A 19,414-nucleotide genomic window follows, 5' to 3' on the forward strand; every position below is an offset into this window, starting at 1 on the left:
GGATCCATGTGGTCAGATTGGCGGAGTCAAAGCAGGGAGTAATTTTATAGGCTACACAGAGATGGAAGAGAGTGTTCCCTGCAGCTTCTCCAGCAAGAATGCTGGTTCCAGTATAACCCCTAAGCTCTCAACCAAGTCAACAAAGGTTAACTGGACCGCATCACACGAGGCCTCTACCTGGTTTGCCTTTGAAGGCAGTCCATGTGCTTCAACTGGCTCAGCATGTGGTAGCCAAAATGCATTCATCATATGAAGCCTATTTTATTCCTGCAATATTGACTTTGTTTCCAGAGCCAATATTAAGCCTCTAAAGCTGGGTAGGAGTTTGTATGCTGACTGGTGTGGGAATTAGGGTTGCTAACTCCGGGCTGAAGATTTCCAGGAGATTTGGAGGTGGCGCCTTGATAGGATGAGGTTTGGGGAGTGACTTCATCAGGGTACAACACAGAGTCCATCCTCCAAAGCAGTCGTTTCCTTCAGAGGAACTGATATCTATAGTCTGGAAATCAGGTATAATTCCCGGAGATTACCAAACCCCACCAGGAGGTTGGCAGCCCAGTGGGAATGGTGGACTATAACTATTTTTAAAAAAAGAACAGTTTGGGTCCAAAGTAATACCACCCACTGTGCATTCACAGTTCAAGGAAGCACTGCTGTGGGAAGAAATGCACTTTATCTGAGGCCAGGCAGTGACGGACCCACACAAACCCTGGGGGGGGGGGGAGGGTTGGCCTGGCCTTACCTCTTAAGCCAGGAGGTGACAGGTGTACCTTGTAGGGGGGTGACAAAACATCATAAGCCAGCCCTGGCGTGTAGTGCCAGCTGTTCTTCCAACCCAGTGTAGCCATCGGGCTTGTGAAAGAGAGAGGAAACTATCACCCCCCCCCAGCAATATTTTCCCTCCCTCCTCTTCCCAGGATCCTTTGAAGCCTTGAAATATTTATGAAAGATTTAATTGAAACAGTTAATTGGCAAGCCCAAGGGAGCCTGGGACCTCCTTCCCAGAGGATCTGTGGTCTACAGCCTTCGTAATTAAGGATGCAGATATGGGGGGGGCGCTACTCTTCAAGGCCAGAATCTCATTGGCCACTGGATCATTCTCTCCTTCAGCCAAATGCACACAGTTCCTGAGAGCAAAGAAGACGGTGCCCTTAGAGGAGGCTTTGTGCATTTTAAAAAAAACACAACAACATTCTCAGGTACTGTCCCTTCCCTCTCCAGCCTGGGACATACAAGTACACCATGTACAAAAAGAACGCAAAGGACGGAGCCACTCCCATGTGATCTAGTGGCATGGCTTGTCCTTCTTGGTTCGAGATACGCTGACTGACATAAAATCAAAACCTGCATTTCTAAACAATCCAGAAAGGATTATTTTTTTCTTGTTTCTGTTCCATATCTTTCAACTTGCACACTGGGATGGCCAGCCTTTGAACCAGCATTTTCGGTGTGCGTTAAACAGCTGTTGGACTTTCAGCAATAAGCAGATGATATGGGAGACCTCCAACGAAGACCAGGGTTGCAGAGGTTGGCAATGACAAGCCACCTCTGTTAGTCTCTTGCCATGAAAACCCCACCAGGGGTTGTCAAAAGTCAGCTATGACTTGAGGGCACTCTCCACCACAAGGCTCACATAAGTTTCAACCTGGCACCAAACCTGATGCCTTTTCAGTGCCAGGCTCAGATTTTTTTTTAACACCTCGATGGGTTTTAAATTTTGTCATGTTGCTCAACTTCACTTCAACCTGTCTGTTCCTTAATATGTGCAGCAGCTGTTACTTACTTTCATTTATCATTTTGCTGCTGGATTTTAGTATTATTTCACAGCTTTACTGAATTCATTTTATCGTCTTATGATAATTATTTTGTTTCTAACCTGGACAGTGGGTGGGAAGCTTGGAAGCTAAGCAGGGTCAGCCCTGGTCAGTGTATGGATGGGAGACCACCAGGGAAGGCAGGAGTTGCTCTGCAGAGGAAGGCAATAGCAAACCATCTCTGCTTTTTGCTTGCCTTGAAATCCCCTTGCTGGGGTCATCATGAATTGGTTGTGACTTGATAGCACTCATGTACATATAACCTGGACAGTGCCTCGTGGACTCTGTTGAGAATATGATAGAAAAATTACATTTAATAAATAAATTCTTACAGCCATGCTTAAAATGTTTAAAACAGCAGCCATAGAATAAAAGCTGTAGAGCCACAAAGCAATTAAACTTGAGAAACACAGGGAGGCAGGTGGGATTCAACCTCCAAAAGCTAAAACAAAGAAGAATGACTTTGCTTGCAACCTAAAAGATGACAGAGAAGGCACCAAGCGTGTTTTGGAAGGGAGTCCCATCCGCCACATAAAAGCCTCTGTCTCCGCTGTACCCCACCCCCCGCCCCGGCTAACAGGCTGGAGGATCATTCCAAAATGATCTCAGCTGATGGTTCATATAGCAACCAAGGACCTTTGAAGTCCTTCCAGATAAAGGGCTGTGTGGTTGCCAGCCTCCAGGTGGTGCCTGGAGATATCTCAGAATTACATCTGATCTCCAGACTTCCCCTGCAGAAAATGGCTGCTTTGGACAGTGGACTCTATGGCATTATACCCTGCCAAGATCCCTCCACCCTCCAAACCATGTTCTTCCCAGGCTCTGCTTCCAAATCTCCAGGAATGTCCCAACTCAGTTGACAACCCGATGAAGCTGCCTTATATCAAGACAAACCGTTGGTCCATCTGGCTTGGGATTGGTTCTGCTGACCAGCAGAAGCCCTCCAGGCTCCCAGTCAGAGAGGGATCTGTCTGAGCTCCTGCTACCTATGAGCCTTTATCTCAAGATGCCAGATGCTGAACTTGGGACCTCATGCACGCAAAGTTATGCCCCTGTGAAGGAGATGGAGCAGGTCTTTCTGAGGCAACTGGCTACAGGACCTTTTGTTCTCCAAGGAAAGGGGAGGAGGCAGCAGCTAGTGACCGTAGCACATACCCACTACAGCTGACATGCTGTAGCCCCACCCCTGAATATTAAAAAGAGGTCAAAGTACATTGTCAGCTTGGCAATTGTCTCGCTTTTATTTTGTCTCTTGTATTTGAGGTGCTGTCTACTTGTCCTTCCAGTCTATGTCGTTGTTGTCTTTCTAAGCTCCTTGAGGTTTCTGTTCCAGTGCTCCAACTTTATGATATTGTCCAGAATTTGGCAGTCAGATTGTTGTGTATAGGGCTGTGGCTCAGTGGTAGAGCATCTGCTTGACATGGAGAAGGCTCCAGGTTCTGTCCCTGGCATCTCCAGCTAAGAAGTTCTGGTGGTAAGGGATGTGAAAGACTTCTGCCTATGACTGTGGAAAGCTCCTGTCACTCTGAGTAGACAAGATGGACCTTGATGGACCAAAGGTCCGATTCGATAGAAGGCAGCTTCGTGTGGGGTCTTGCTGTGGTTTTGACTAATGTGTCACCTGAGTGACAGGTTTGACCAAAAAACCCCAGCATGTTTCTTTAAAAACTGTGATTATTTCAGCAGGTACTTCACCTGCTGGACGGGAGGGTCTCAGATCAATGCCCTACAAGATACTTACATACTTGCAAGAAACACCAATGTTGGCAGTTTTTAAAATGAGGATGTGGGAGGTTGAGAGTTTCTAGCTGGACTTAGCTGAAACTGGGTGCAGTTGAGGGGGGGGAGGGGGGGTCAGCAACACAAGTTTGGGCACCTGCTGACTGCTTCAAGAGTGCTTGTTTGATTGCACCTGTGTTGTCAATTGCTGGGAAGCGAATTAATGAAGTGAGTTTTATAGTTAGATGTATATATATTATATATATATATTATATATTATCATCTTTTATGTATTTGTCCATTTTAAGTATTTAAAAACCATTCTTTTTTATCTGTACTTAACTTGGCTGGTCTTGCAACCGTAATAAATGATTGATTGATCGATTCCACCTGTGCTCTGCTTATAGCTTTAGAAATAAACAGCCGTTAAAAACCACTGTAGGTCTGCAGGGCTCTTTCCTCCAAGGACAACTAACCTAGCAGTTCTGCCCCCCCTGGGAGCACGTAAGTAGTGGGATGAGGTATCCTTGGAGATAAATTGCGAGTTGGTGTGATCCAAATGTAGCTGTGTTGGAGACTGGCGTCACTATCTGTGGACAGGGAGATAGACATACACTAGGCAGGCAGCCCAGGCTTGCCTTATCTCGTCAGATCTCAGAAACTAAGCAAGGTTGGGCCTGGTTAGTATTTGGAAACACCAAGGAAGTCCAGGGTCACTGTGCAGAGGCAGGCAATTGCAATACACACACACACACACCCCTGTTTGCCTCTTGCCTTGAAAACCCTTTGATGGGGTTGTCGTCAATTGGTTGTGACTTGACTGCACATTCATACATATAAGTTCCTTGGACCTTGATGGCCCAGGCTAGCTCACTCTAGTCAGATCTTGAACGCTAAGAAGGGTTGGCCCTTGTTATTACTAGGCTAGGAGACTGGCAAGGGAGTCTAGGGTTACTACGCAGATGGAAGAACACCAAGGGAGTGATAGGTGATAGCAAAACCACCTCTGTTAGTCTCTTGCCTTGAAAACCCTCTGGGGTCGCCATAAGTCAGCTGCAACTTGAGGGCACTTTACACACATTCAGGCAGATTTTATGTGAAAAGGGCCCCCAATCTGGCCTAAATGTGCACTTAAAGCAGCTTGAGCGTAAGGAGGAACCTTTCCTTCCACTACCTCCCACTCCTGTGCTAAAGGAAGTGCGGGCTTAGTTTTTACACCTAGCTCACAGAGCACTGCAATCTGTGCAGTGATGCGTACACTCATACACACACTCATACACAAACACACACACACAGTCTCAGCTAAAGGGATCCTCTCATGAAGTGGTGAAGCTCATCTACAAGCTTGGAAGGAAGACAGAATCTGGACAGGTTGCAATCAGAAATGAAGTTTATTGAGGGGCATGATACAAACAACTGGCTTGGGGAATTAATCAACTCAGGCAGGCACACCAAGACCACGCATGCAGCAATAGTGCACAACACTAGAATACCTGTGCCAAATAGTCCAAGCACACACCCTCCTCTCACACACAGTGTCTCATGTTCCACTCAAGGTGGAGTAGGAAACGGCTAGAAGTAAGGTTGCCAAATCCAAGTTCAGAAATTCCTGGAGATTTGGGGGGTACATCTCAGGGAGGGACTTTGAGGGGAACCTCATGGGGCTATAACAACAACAACAACATTTGATTCATATACCGCCCTTCAAGACAACTTAATGTCCACTCAGAGCAGTTCACAAAGTATGTTATTATTATCCCCACAACAAAACACCCTGTGAGGTGGGTGGGGCTGAGAGAGCTCCAGAGAACTGTGACTAGCCCAAGGTCACCCAGCTGGCTTCAAGTGGAGGATTCTCTAGATTAAAGTCCACTCTCTAGATTAAACCACTATCTGGCTCTCCAGATTAAAGTCCCACGCTCTTAACCACTACACCAAACTAATGCTGTAGAGTGCACCCTTCAAAGCAGCCATTTATTCCAGGGGGACCTCTGTTGTCTGGAGGAGAGTTGTAATTTCAGGAGATCCCCAGGCCCCACCTGGAGGTTGGTGACCCTAGCAAGAGGCCCAAGACACAGAGTGAGAAGGTAAAGTAGGAGCTACCCATCTGAGCTAGACTGGCCAAAGTCCGATTCCCTAGACAGGCAGTGATCCGAAAGGTAAATCCGATAAGGAAAGCAGTGAAGAATGGCCAGGAAGTGTGCCAGGAAGGAGCCTTTTCTGCCCACAAGTTATCTTGATTCATGACGGAGAGGTCCTGCTGAGAGTTGGTTCCACAGCCGCTCAAAGGGGAACTGAAGTGGCTCTTGTTCTCAGTGCCCTTCTGCTCTTTCATACTTTTGTCATGTTAATGTCATGGCCGGGACCTGCTTCTTGGCCCTCGAGACATCAAGACAGAAGCTGGTTCCACCTCCTCAAGACGGAGGGGAGCAAAAGAAGAAAGATGCCAAAGTGGAGACTGGAAGGCAACGCTGGTGGCTTCACTTGTTTGATCGGCTGAAAAGTGAAACAAAGCACTGTCCAAGCTGTTGTCCTGGAAGGTACTAGGAGAGGGTGGCCTCTAATGGGCACCTTATGCCCTATGATGGCTAACAAGAGCAGTTGCTTGTGTGATGAAGCTGGGACGGACCCAAGCGCCCACCCAAATTCTTCTTGTGGAGCACCTGAATGAACAGTGAGGGTGTCACATCCTCAAGCATGCCAAGAGGAGGACAAAGAAATGCTTGGGTCCCCAGCTCTTGTCCCACTGGCTGCACAAGGATCACTTTTTGATAGTTAGTGAGAGAAAGAGAGAGAGCACTGTCCACAGGTTTGGGGGGAAAGCTAGGGCAGGGGAGATCCACCAGGAAGCAAGGAAGGGCCTGTATAGCTTGAAACCCCCTCTGCAGAGAACGATCCAGGCAGGTCCAAAATGCTTAGGGAATGGGCTCCCCACAGCGGCATTGACTCGTTGAGGGGAGGAGATTCGGCTGCCCTAGTATCAGAGGGACTCCTGGATTTACTAGATTCCAAGCTGGTGCCATCAAGTTGCAACCAACTCATGGTGACCCCTCATGGGGTTTTCAAGACAAGAGATCTGCTCCTGCTCACTATTCCTCTGTGTTGCAACCTCAGTCTTCTTTGGTGGTCTCCCATCCAAATACAAACCATGACCATGCAGGTCATCTAAACCCAGAGTGCAGTAAGGCCTGGAAAGTGCCTGGATGGCCTACCTTGGCAAATTCATGCAGAACTTCATCTGAAAGCCCCTCCTGGAATCCTTAGGGAATCTTAGGCTGCTAAATGAAACTCAGAGGCATATTTAACTATGGTTCTTGTCCCCTCCCTGGATTCAGCCTAGGGTTGCCAGCTCCAAGTTGGGAAATTCCTGGAGATCTAGGGAGTGAAACCTGGAGAAAGTGGGGTTTGGGGAGGGAAAGGTCCTTGGCATGGCATAATTCCATAGAGTCCACCCCCAAAAGTAGCCATTTTCTCCAGGTGAACTGATCTCTGTGGCCTGGAGACCAGTTGTAATTCTGGGGGATCTCCAGCCACTACCTGGAGGCTGCACAGGAATGGGAAAACCCACCCGGGGAAAAACAACACTATTAAACTCAACACTATTAAAGTCAAATGTTTCTAATATTAAAGTGTCCAATGCTCAAAAGTGCTCAAAACATCTTCTACAGAAATTACAATATTCATATACAGTCAAATTCTTATGATTCATACATATTAGTTGTGCAAGACGCTCAGAGACAAGGCATAATTCCATAGAGTCCACTCCCAAAAGTAGCCATTTTCTCCAGGTGAACTGATCTCTTGTGGCCTGGAGACCAGTTGTAATTCCAGGAGATCTCCAGCCATTAGGGAGGCTGGCAACCCTAATTCAGCCACTGATTCTGCATTTGGGGGCTCTCCAAAGGCAAGGTTCAGGTGGGCAGCAAAAACTTAGAACATAAGCACATAATAGCTGCCTTCAGGTCCATCAGGTTCAGCATCTTGTTTCACTCAATAGCCAGCCACTTGCCCTAGAGGGCCAAAAACCAGAGTATAGAGGCCACGGCTTTTCTTTGATGCTGTTTCCTAGCATCGACATTCAGATGCTCACTGCCTTTGGATTCAGCTTGCATCTGTCCTTCAAAAATCTGTCTAATCCTGTTTTAAAGCCATCTATGTTAGTGGCCATCACTGCACCCACTAGCAACAGATTCCACAAGTTAATTACTTAAGAAGAGAAGAACTTCCTTTGTCTATCCGGCCATGCTTCCTCTTATAACTCTCTCTCACAGGGATCTCTAGCAGGAAGCTTGTGAGCTACTGGGAGCTCACTGGCTGGTGCAGAGTAGCTTGTGGATCCCCTAGAAGACCAAAGAAAAAGATTGTGAAAAGATCTTCTAAAACACCTTTTATTTCATAGGGTTTTCTTCTGTGACGCTTAACTGATAGCAACATGTCTGGTGCTCTTTCTGGTCAATAGTCTATTTCTAGGACAGAATAAAACTTGGTAACTTGCTGTAGGATGGGGAAAGTAGCTTGGGGTCTTTTTCATTTCAGAACTAGGGCTCATTAAATAAAAGGCTGGTGATCTCTGCTCTGTCTTGCTGTTCCGTAGTTTCCTTTTTTTCTAAACTGAAAAACGGCTTTAACCTCTCCTCATAGGAAGCCCCTTTAGCCTCTCCTCATGGGAAGACCCTTTAGCTTCCCCTCATAGGAATGGTGTTCCAACCCCTTGATCATCTCGGTTGCCCTCTTCTGCACTTTTTCCAGCTCTGCAGTGTCCTTTTTGAGATACAATGACCAGAACTGTATACAGTATTTTGAATGGGGGCGTACTATTGCTCTGTAAAAAGGCATTATCACGTTGGCTGTCTTATTCTTTGTCCTTTCCTAATAATCCCCAGTATGGCTTTTGTTGTTTTCATTGCCATGGCTCATGTTTGCATAGAGCTATCCACTGCAACCCTCTATCCAATTCAGTCTCATCAAGTTCAGACTCGATTAGCATATACTCAAATTTAGGATGTGTTTTTCCAACGGGCATCACCTAACACGTACCGACAGTTATCTTCGCCACGTTGTTGCCCACTCACCCAATTCAGAGGGATCCACCTGGAGATCTTCACATCAACCTTGGTTTTCACCACCCTGAATAATTTGGTATCATCTGCAGACTTGTCCACTTTGATGTTCCAGATAATTTATAAATAAACTGAATGGCACCCGTCCCAGTACCAATCCCTTTGGGATCCCACTGCTTGCTTTCCTCCATTGTGACAACTGTCCATTTATTCCTACTCTGTGCTTCCTGTCATTTAACCCATTGCATCTATAATAGCATCCAGGAAATTACATATGTTAGTTAGAAGAGCAATAAGTTCACATATTCAGGCGGGTAGCCGTGTTGGTCTGCAGTAGAAGAGCAAGATTTGAGTCCAGTAGCACCTTAAAGACCAACAAGACTTCCAGATTATAAATTTTCAAGAGTCAAAGCTCCCTGTATCAGATATCAAACCTTGCACGTTCAGTTTTAAGTACCTTAAGAACCCTCAGGTGTATTGCCATTTGGACCCAGAGATTTATATTAGCTTTTACTTGGCCCAGAAGTTCATTTCTCAACATCTCAATTTGATCCAGTTCTTCAGACACCTTTTCCCCACCTCAAAACAGCAGGTCTGGCATGAGAGTCCACCCACATTTTCCACAGTGAAGTGAGATGAAAAGAATTTGTTCTATTTCTCTTCCCTCTCCCCATCTTCTTTAAGCAATCCTTTTGTTCTTTTTTCTTCTAACATTGCCCTTGGTTGGCTCCCTAATACAGTTGAAGAAATGCTTATTGCTTGTCTGAATGTTCTTAGCAATCTGCTCCTCCAATTCTCTTTTTGCTTGCCTTATTATCCTGATTTTTTTGTTTTGTTTTGCCAGAACCTGTGCTCCTTTCTGTGTCCCTCATTCAAGCAACTCTCCTACTTTTAAAGGAAGCCTTCTAGAGTAACCCTCCAGAGGTCCACGCTATAAGCAAGGGCTGCAGAGAGGGCGATATTTGTGTGTGAGAGAGATTCCTGAGGTCCTGCTCAGATGCTGTGGAGTTGGGCAAGTTATAATGCTCTGTCTGTGAGGGGGCAGAGAAAATTCCCACTAGGAGAGCTTGGCAGTCCATTTGACATTTCTTCCCTTTAACAGGCAAAACAGACCCAGGTTTGATCATTTGGGAAATGCACAGCCTGGAGTTCCATTTAAATGGGCACTGGGTCCAAAGGGCAGAAACAGATCAGAATCTTTGTGAAATTTCTCCGTGGGTCTGAGGGGGGCACTTCTGAGAGCCAAGCTACAAGTGACGAATGACACTTGCCTGGCAAGTGAACAGACTCATGTGTATTCCTCCCTGTTCACTTGCCATTCACTTGCGCTCACAGTGGAGCACAAGTGAATGGCAAGTGAACAGCGCAAGTGAATGGCAAGTGGAGCGCAAGTGAATGGCAAGTGAACAGCGCAAGTGAATGGCAAGTGGAGCGCAAGTGAATGGCAAGTGAACAGGGAGGAATACATGTGAGTCTGTTCACTTGCCATGCAAGTGTCATTCGTCACTTGTAGCTTGGCTCTGAGTCAGTTGTCAAGCCAGAAGTTCCTCAGCAGCCAGCCAACTTTGCAGGGCTGCCAGGCCCACAGTTCAGTGCTGGTTCAGAGAAGGTCCTGCCAATTTTATCCTTATATCAAGACATGGAGCTAAGTTAATAGGATATGAGATGGCGGCTAGCTCAAAGTCACTCACTGAGAGTCATGGCAGAGAGGGGATTTGAACCTGGGTCTCTTCAAGTCCTAGTTTGGCATGCTAACAGCTTATGCACCTGGTAAGTATCACTGAGAGTCTCTACTGATTTCAAGTCCAGTGGGCTAATTCTGTTGCCAACTAGCCTTCTCAGGTGTTGTAATGCATGGAACTTTGTATTCCAAAAGGGAATATGTAGTGGCAAATGTTCAGGCAAATCTTGTGGGGCTGTAAAACTAGCTGGTAAGAATTGGCTGCTGTGCTAGGTTGGAGGGAGTGGAAACCCACGTAGTTCCTTGGTACTTCTCCGAGGTACTGCTTGGAGAGCAGTACTGCTTGCTAACCATTACATCTGCCATCTCGTGACTGTTTGGGGGTTGCATGTGGCTCAGTGATGGAGCATCTACTTGGCACGTAGAGGGCCCCGGTTTCAACCCCCAGTATCTTCAGTTAAAGGATCAGGCAGTAGGTGATGTGAAAGACCTCCACCAGAAACTCTGGTAAGCCATAGCCAGTCTGAGAATACGATATTGACTTCGATGAACCAATGGTCTGATTAAGCCTTAGGCAGCTTCATTTCTCACGTGTCTTCATCCTACATATAGTTGTCTCCCTACCTTGGGCGGTGGGGCAAGCAGTCCACAGTTCATCTGTGCTCTAAAGAGCACCCCTACCAGTGTGGAAAAGGAGGAACTCATAAGCAAGTGAGTGGTTGGATTCGGTTTTATGATCTTCTGTAGAATGCCATTATCCTGGGGACAGATGCTGGCAAGTCATTTGAGGGCCAAGCTACACATGACGAATGACACTTGAACGGCAAGTGGATTGAGTGGAGGGCAAGTGAACAGGGAGAAATACACTTGCCATTCAAGTGTCATTCGTCATGTGTAGCTTGGCCCGTAGTGGCTTGAGACCATGAAAGATCAAAATCCAAGTATGCAAAACTGGATTCTGGCCCCTTGCCAAAACCAAGCAAAGTGTAGATCTGGTCAGTGCCTGGAGGGGAGTTTCCCCAAGAACCCCACCCCAACCCCACATACTACAAACGCTGTCCAAGTTGTTTTCTGTGGGACTCTTTGCTCCTTCGCTGCTATTCATGCACTGTGCATTTGTGAATAACACAAATATTACACAAACACCTGTGCTCAGCTGAAGGGAATTAAGTACAGTACTTTTCTGGGAAGTCTTTACAGCTTGTAAAAAGGGGGAGTGTGGAGCCAAATAGGGTTTCATAGAAAAATCCTCTGAGATGCTGGTCCGTAAAGTTGCATTTACAGTGTTAAGGGGCTGTTAGAGACTTTTAGAGTCTGGGAATGTTGAATCTTGCTATAGAGTTGCCAGCAAGGCTTCTACAGGGGACATTCCAAATGGGTTATTTTCCAACTTCAGAACATTACAAAGGGGTGGGAAGTCGGCATGGTATAGCCCAATTTCGTCAGATCTCGGAAGCTGAGAAGGGTCATTACTTGGATGGGAAAACACCAAGGAAGACTCTGCAGAGGAAGGCAATGGCAAACCCCCTCTGCGTCTCACTTGCCTTGAAAGCCCCTTGCTGGGGTCCGTCGCGACTTAACAGCAGGCGGGTACATAAATAAACATAACAATACTGTGCCTTGTAATGGATAAGACTGGACCAGCAGAGGGCGCTAAAGGACGTCTTTGGCAATGTAAATAGGTCCTGTCGAGCTTTGCGGAGCGGGCGGGGGTGGGGGGGAGAACCCACGCCAAATTAATTGATAACAGATAAAGCAGAAAATGGCAGATCAAGACCCGGCCTCTCTTCTTAGAACTTTTGGTCAGCAGTGGCTCTTTTCCCTTTGGGAAAGGATGATGGGGAGAGAGGGAGGCTGACCAAAGAGACTGAAGAGCCTGAGGCAGAAAGGCCAAAGTCCAAATAGCACTCTTACCCCCTAACGCAGGTGGCGCAAGACCCCTGCGCCAGATGGCAAATGAGAAAGGGGACTGCGCAAGGCGCTCTCGTGCAATTGCTGTTCGTTCCAGCGGGGCTTGCGCCTTCATGCCCCGTGTGTCAGTTCGCCTGCTGCCCGATGGTGCCCTAGATCTGCCTCCCCCAAGGGGCTCTTCTGAACGTAGCGATGTGACGCTGACTGGACAAGAGCACTTTCTCAACGTCTCTCGTTTAAACTGATCTGTTGCCAGCACCAGCTAAATCGAGCCTCTTTCCTCTTGCCGGCATCACAGTAAAATCGAGCCTTGAGTCCCATTCTTCGTGCTTCAGGAAAATGATGTAAACCCTGAACTGGTGAGCGCCAGTCTCTTTATAAACGGCTCTTTGGGAGCAGTGGAGTTGCCAGCACTGGATGGGGAGATTTGGAGGTGGTGTCAGAGGAGGGTGGGATATGGGGAGGAGAAGGACCTCGGCACATAATGTCGTAGAGTCTTCTCTCCGAAACAGCCATTTCCTCCTGTTGAACTGGTTTCTGTAGTCTGGAGATCCGTTGTAATTATGGGAGAACTCCAGGCCCCTCCTGGAGGCTGGCAACCCTCCTTGGATGTGGACTGCAGTATTCCCCATCACTTAGCGCTGCAGCAGGCAGGCATCTGTAGTGGGCCAGTAAGTGTTCCTTAGCTGCTTTCCATCCCAGCCACTTTCTGCCTCCTCCTGGCATTCCATCGCCCTTTTCAGATGCTTTATGTTGGCACTCCAACCCCCTGGAATGGGAGCACAAGCTGTGTGCAATCCTGATGTGCCCTGTCTCCATTTCTTGTAACTGGAACAACGTGGGTATTTTCCATGTACCTTTGCTGGATGCAAAAGGAACCTTAAATTTGTGAGGAAAGGCATGCACGCACGCCTTGCTGCCTCACCCCACAGTATCATATCCCTTGCTCCTGTGACAATCTTCCAAATACATTCAGGAATGTCACAGATGCAGCTTGTTTTTCAAAGGATATCTCTAGGGAAAAAACAACACCTGTCCAGAGCTTCTGCAGCTACCTGATCAGTCCTCACCCACAGTGTTCCCTGCTCCTCTATTCAGCATAGACATTTTGCAAAATCAATCAATCAATGCTCCTGTCCCCACTTGCAGAGTGCTTGATGTCTTGGGCTACAGGCAGGTTCTTTTTTACACTTTCTTTCACAGCATCTCTCTGGGGGGAACATAATAGCTCTATCACATATCTTCATCCTCTAAAAAGAAGCTCACTGCTCATGCTGGAAACCTTTGCCGGGCCAGTAGCCACAGGCTTGGCTGAGGTCCAGGAAGCTTATACTGGCTCAGGAATGCCCAGAGAGCCAAGCCACAGCCAGCAGCTTATGCCAGGCCAGTAGCTGCAGTGGTACCCCCAGACACTGGCAGAGGAGATGCTGAAGAGCAGCATCCCTGCTCTCTCCTCTATCAGCAAATTGCCACAAAATGTGAGATACAGGCTCAAGCCTCCGCAATGCCTTGTGGCGGTTGCCTCTCATTCTACATTACTGCACATGCTCAGAGGAATTTTTGTTTGGCATAGCTGAACTCTAGCTACTTGGTACAAATTAAACCCTGAATACGCATGGTCCTGTTCATGGAGATAGTTTTAGGTGGGTAGCTGTGTTGGTCTGTAGTAGAAGAGCTAGATTTGGGTCCAGTAGCACCTTAAAGACCAACTAGATTTCCAGGCAGGGGCCTGTCTGTCAAATATAGTACATAATGATGACTGTGCCTACCCACAAACTCACGCTTCACCATGTATACACAGCTGTGCTCCCCTCCAATTTCTGCAACCAGCAAAGCAGCTTCCCAAAGGCAAAATTTTGCATACTTTTAAAGAAATGCACAAACTCCTTAAACAAAAATTCATTGCTTTCCCCAGGCGTGTCTTTGATTGGCTGCTCTAATAGAAAACAGCTGCTCCTGGAACATTTTTTTTAAAGTAGTGAGTAGAGAAAATTATAGGCAAACACCCAGCTGACGAAACACAGAGTAATCCAAGGTTCCCAGGGGGTCCTGCTACTGATCCAAGGTCCTTGTTGGAGAAGATGGCAGCGGGATGGGAAACTTGGTAGCGCAGGTGATAGAAGCCAGAGGAGAATTGTCTGGAGAGAAACCCAAACTTTGGCTCAAGCCATTTTGGCACCCTGAACATCTGCACTGCATTATCTAAGAGGAAATTCAAAAGCATCCTGGGGAAAGCATCTTAGGTGGCATCCGGATGCTTCAGCAGTGCACCTGTTCATATTGTCATCCTACCTGACTTCTTGGGTTGCTGGCACAATTATGAACTAAACTAGGTCATGTGTACAACAGACTGTATCTGCAATGTGGTGTAGTGGCTGGAGTATCGGACTAGAATCTGGGAGAACCAGGCTTGAATCCTCACCCTGCCATGGAAGCTTGCTGACTGAGTCACACACTCTCAGAGTAATCTACCTTACAGGGTTGTTGTGGTGATAAAACAGAAAATGTTGTAAACCAATTTGGGTATTCATTGCAAAGAAAAATGGGGTACAAATGAAGTGAAATAAATTTTTAAAAAATGGCCTCTTCCCAGCAAGCCCAGGGATTTTGCCTAGGGTGTGTAATGCAAAACACGGTATGCTCCCTTTACAATGCACAAATATGGCTTTCTGTGTGGTTCAGTCATGTGTTACAGTACAGACTATTTTATGCTGCCCCTCCAATAGTCCCTTAGAACAAAGGCAGGTGCTACTGAAGCTCGTGTATGTCCAACAGCAGCAGGTCAAGAAGAGCCTCTAGAAGGCTACAAGTAGGGCATAATGATGGCGCTCTGCCCTTGTGAGGTGTCCAATGACTTGTATTTGGGGTAGACTGCCTGTGCACCTGGAGGCTCTATCCACAATCACAGAATCACAGAGTTGGAAGGGGCCATACAGACCTTCTAGTCCAACCCCGTGCCCAATGCAGGATGAGCCTAAAGCATCTCTGACAAATTTTCATCCAGCCTCTTCTTGAAAACTGCCAGTGAAGGGGAGCTCACCACCTCCATAGGCAGCTGATTCCACCTTTGAACTACTCTGACCGTGAAAAAGTTTTCCCCAATATCCAGCCAGTACCTTTCTGCATGTAATTTAAGCCTGTTGTTTCGAGTCCTATCCTCTGCTGCCGACTAGAACAGCTCCTTGCCCTCCTCCAAATGACAGCCTTTCAAATATTTAAAGAGAGCAATCATGTCCCCCCTCAATCTCCTCCAAATGAAACATTCCCAAGGCCCACAGCCTTTCCTCATAGGGCTCAGTCTCCAGACAATGAATGTGTCCAATCATTTTTAAAGCTTTCTAAACTACCGTCCCTCACTACCTTACGGTAGCTGTGCATTTCATAGGTTATAAATGCATTTTTGTGCAGAAGTGTTTTCTTTGGTCTGTCTTGAATCTACTGCTAATTCATTTCATTGGGTGACCCTGGATTCTAATGCTTTGAGAGCAAGATGAGCTCTGCTTTACTCCTGTTCTGAAAAGCCAGCCATCTTCTAGCCAAGAAGAAAGTCAGTTGACACCCTAAATGTGACTGAAACAAGGAACTCCATTCAGACTCCCAAATGGCAAACCCTAGAAGACTTCCCAGGGGACATTTCCGTGGGCATCAATGCGAGGGTCAGGCTGCAGAACCACCAGGGGGGGGGGGTGGCAGGGAGGGGAGGGGAGAGGCCCTGCAAGGATCTGACCTGGTTTTTCGGAGGAACCTCCTTCCTGATAGGTTGCATCAATTGCACATGGATGAGTCTTTTTTGTATGGCTTTCTCAGCACGGCAATGACCATATATGGGAGAGATGCTGAGCTCTTCACAGCAGCAGCAGTATGGGGGGGGGAGGGGGTCCCTGGTGGACAGTTTTCTGTGTCACCGTGCAGCTCGCTTCACACACAGCTGGCTCCTTGTGAGCAAAAGGCAATTCTCCTCCTTAGCACAACATGTCCCCCAGGCACAGCCGGGCTCTCCCTGGATTGCATCCTTGTTCAGAAAGCTGGGCTCCCTTTTCAAGAGGGAGAGGGGAAGAGGGCAAAGCACACAGAACAAGACCCCGTGCAGGTGGACTGAGAATTCACCCTTCCAGCAGAGGAGTTTTACATGCTTTATCCCCACCGGCTTTACAATGATCCCTTCAAGCAGGGGCCAATATTCCCTACCAAAGCAGAGAAAGGATAGCTTGCCTAAAGCTGTCTAGGGGGTTGTGGATGGGGGCAGGTTTGAACTGGAGACTTCTGAATCTGCAGCCACTGGCAGTGGTGTCCCACAACAGGACCTCTCCCAGACACGGGGTCTCACTTGTTCCATATAACTGAAGGCAATTGACCTGCAACGGGTGTGAGTAGTCACGGCCCATAGACTGTAAGCCAGCACCTGCAAAATGGCTAACAGTCTCCTCTACACAGCCCACAAGAGGCACACAAGCCAGGAGAAACTCCTCAAGAAGGCAGGATCTGTGCGCACGTGCATGTGCACACACATGCACACAGACCTCCAGGACCTGTGGCTTTGCAGCAAGAGAGAAACTGCACACACAATCCTTGGCCCCACCCCCCACAGTCATCTCAATGGGAAGTGGTCCAGAAGCCCAGGCACAATTGGGGGCTAAAAGGTGGAAGCTATGCCATTGAGTCTGGTTGAAACTAGACATCTCCGAGCATGGCCTGAATGCTTCCCATCCCAATAAGCCACCACTCCTTTAGTGTCCCCTTCTTGCAAGAGAGAGAGAAGCTGCTCCCATTGTCTTCATCCAGCTTTCACTGCTGAGATTCAGGTCCAGACCCAGATACCATCACGAGAGCTGCTGCCATTGGCTGGCTCCTCCTGTCAATATTCAAGGTAATTAGAGCACAGGCCACAATTTGCATCTTGTCTTTAAACACTTTGATGGGATTGAGCAGTGATGAATTTCGGGGTGGAGAGAGAGAGACAGAGAGAGAAGGTGAAGTCCGCTTCTGATTGGCTGTCTCCATGGAGATGCAAGACTGACTGAACTGCCATGGGTGATGCGGGGCAAGACATAGAGGCCTGGATGCATTTTGCCTGCCTGTTTGTCCGGTTGTCCTTCTGAGGTCTGGATGCATTTCACAGTGTTTAAGGCCACAATCCACAGCCAGGAGTATGGAAGTATCCTGGGGCATACTTCCTGGAGTTATCAACCTGGAGGTTGGTAACTGCTTCAGCTACAGAAAGAGGCAGTTGATATATCTAACTAGTGGGGTTTGCTCCATCCACTTCACCCCTGAAAACCTGCACTGGAGTTTCTGCCGGGAATTCTAATCCCGAGAGGTTCATTTCAAACATCCAACATCCAGTTGCAAGGATTTCTTGAGATCAATAGATCTTCAGCCTCCCAGCAAATTGTGATCTGTCTGTTCCCAGGCTTTGCCATATTAGATCTAGTCAGCTGGCCCCGCATCCAAAGGTTTCCCAGAGTGTAGCCCCCCCCCCCACTTCACACACACATACTCACTCAGCTTCTTTCTAGACATTGGACGATTCATGCATTCTGCATTGGCAGTGAACACGAGAGGCGGAGAGTGCCGCAACGTTCGCTTGTCAGAGCCCATCAACATCTCTTGCACTGCCGCTGGCCTAAGATGAAAAATCTAGTTCAGGAGGCCAATGCATTCTGATCTACCTCCCCAGGAGCAGGGGGTGTGTCCTCTCGGACAATCCTCTTTTGGAAAGAGGCCAAGATTTCTCCTTTCCCTTTCCTCTGGGCAACACCAAGCAGACCATTTGCCCCAGGTTTCCCAAAGAGATCAGGACCCGATTGACCCAAATGGATGAGCCAGAAAAATCCCATCTCAAGTGATTCAGACTCCTGTTTTCATTCCAGGGGAATATCCCTAATAATTCCAGAATCCTCAGCAGCCTTCACAGACAAACCCAGAGCGCTGCTTCCTATACTCTTAAGTAGCCTCTGCAGTGCTCAGGTAGAATCTGGGGAGAGGGGGGTGGGGCCTTGGGGGTTGCTAGTAGATTAGAACATTATGACCGGGGTGGAGAGTGGATGGAAAGTCTCCTCCTCCTCTTCTTATAATTTCATCCAATTAAATTGACTGGCAGCAGGTTCGGGTCCATGAAAAAAGAAAGTACTTCTGCATACCTAAGGGACTCATTGCCACAAGATATGGTCATGAGGACCATACATTTTGGTGGTTTTAAAAGGATTCAACACATTCTTGGAAGACATTATTGCTGTGCTAAAATAGAACTTCCAGGCTTAGAAGCAGTATGTCTGTGAATTACAGTTGCTGTAGGACAAACACTACATATGTCACCCTCCAGGCCAGAGTGTCTGTTTGGGTGCAGTTGGAGGCCAAATGCTAGACTAGATGGGCTTTTGGTCCAATTCAGGAGACTAGATTGCCAATTCTGGGTTGGGAATTTCCTGGAGATTGAGGGGGGGGGGAGCCTGGGGAGGGGCCTCAGCAGGGTATAATGCCATAGAGTCCAGTGTCCACCCTCCAAAGCAGCCATTTTCTCCAGGGGAACTGATTCCTGTCATCTGGAGATTAGTTGTAACCAGGGCTCATTTTGAGGGGGAACACAGTTCCGGCAGTTCCCCAAAGAGGTCACATGTCAGGTGGCCCCGCTCATCTGACTCTTGGCCATTTGGGGGCTGGATTGGGGCTGAAACGGCCCGGATATGGCCTCTGACGGGTGGTAGATCACTCTCCCGCTCAGCAGAGGCCCGATCCTGACCATTTTGGGCCCCTTTTCAGCCATTTTCAGCCCTTTTGCCATTTTGGGCCCAATTTCGGCCCTGAATGGCCAGGATTGGGTCCAAAACAGCCAGGATACGTGATGTCAGGGGGGTGGCATATGCAAATCAGTTATGCTAATGACACATTTCCGGTGATGGCAAGGGGCATGGCATATGCTAATGAGCTATGCTAATGAGTTCCTCTCGCTCTTTTTCTACGAAATGACCCCTGGTTGTAACTCTGGAGGCTGACAACCCTCAGGAGGACTCCTTCAGTTCTTATGATTCTGGGGAAAGACATTTACCCATTTTTGTGGAGAATCCCTGGGCAGAGCATGGGAAGTCAACCATGCCACCTGCCTAGGCGGTAGCGCACAGCCCCATATCTGCCAAGCACAAGGACCAGTCTGAGCGGATGCCTCACAGACACGTGGGGAGTGGCGGAGATCGGAAATGCAGAAGCAGTCAACTGCTGATTGAAGCCCACAC

The sequence above is a fragment of the Eublepharis macularius genome, chromosome 15 (assembly GCF_028583425.1).
Source record: "Eublepharis macularius isolate TG4126 chromosome 15, MPM_Emac_v1.0, whole genome shotgun sequence".
Taxonomy (NCBI): domain Eukaryota; kingdom Metazoa; phylum Chordata; class Lepidosauria; order Squamata; family Eublepharidae; genus Eublepharis; species Eublepharis macularius.